Consider the following 1,016-nt stretch of genomic DNA (forward strand, 5'->3'; position numbering starts at 1 on the left):
TTGGGAAAAGACCTCATATGAAGAGCGCGAACGATGTCATTACTTCGCCGACGTTCTGTCAAAGCGTTGGGCTACGTACGCAAGAATGCGAGTCAGCTAAATATCATCGCCCTTGCAGGGGTACTCCGCGAGGCTGTGAGGGACTCCCCTAGCAACATGAGCAGGGCGGCGATTCTCATCGGGAGAGATGAGATCTTTCGGAACTTTCAGACAGCGTGTCCGAGTGGTTAAGGAGATGGACTTGAAATCCATTAGGCTCTGCCTGCGCAGGTTCGAATCCTGCCGCTGTCGTATGTCTGATGGCGTATGGGTTTTCAAGACATCTGAGCAGTCTCGCTCTCGAATCCTCATAGCGACTCCGATGGACATTATGAACGAGTAGGGTGCGAACGAACTGATGCGCATGACATTTGAGGAACATTGATGAGAATTGATGTATATCCCAAAAAATGTAACTACCTCTAGACTCTTATCCTATATAAGCCCTACCATTTCAGCGGATTCGCTGTCGTTGCAGCCGTCATTCGGGAAGAGACCTCATATGAAGAGTGCGAACGATGTCATTACTTCGCCGACGTTCTTGTCAAAGCGTTGGGCTACGTACGCAAGGATGCGAGTCAGCTAAATATCATCGCCCTTGCAGAGGTACTCCGCGATGCTGTGAGGCACTCCCCTAGCAACATGAACAGGGCGGCGATTCTCATCGGGAGAGATGAGATCTTTCGAAATTTTCAGACAGCGTGTCCGAGTGGTTAAGGAGATAGACTTGAAATCCTTTAGGCTCTGCCTGCGCAGGCTCGAATCCTGCCGCTGTCGTATGTCTGATGGCGTAAGGGTTTTCAAGACATCTGAGCAGTCTCGCTTTCGAATCCTCATAGCGACTCCGATGGACATTATGAACGAGTAGGATGCGAACGAACTGATGCGCATGACATTTGAGGAACATTGATGAGAATTGATGTATATCCCAAAAAATGTATCTAGTCAAAGCGCTGGGCTACGTATGCAAGAATGCG

At 49.3% G+C, this 1,016-nt stretch overlaps 2 non-coding genes across 2 annotated transcripts; both read left to right on the forward strand.

Moving 5' to 3' along the window:
* Positions 1 to 209: 209 nt before the first annotated feature.
* Pmar_PMAR001655 lies at positions 210 to 291 on the forward strand. The gene has a single exon. It is a non-coding gene; the product is annotated as a tRNA-Ser (tRNA).
* Positions 292 to 734: 443 nt separating this feature from the next.
* Positions 735 to 816, forward strand: Pmar_PMAR001656. Its single transcript has one exon. It is a non-coding gene; the product is annotated as a tRNA-Ser (tRNA).
* Positions 817 to 1,016: the final 200 nt, after the last annotated feature.

Source organism: Perkinsus marinus (assembly GCF_000006405.1).
Source record: "Perkinsus marinus ATCC 50983 genomic scaffold scf_1104296964708, whole genome shotgun sequence".
Lineage (NCBI taxonomy): Eukaryota > Perkinsozoa > Perkinsida > Perkinsidae > Perkinsus > Perkinsus marinus.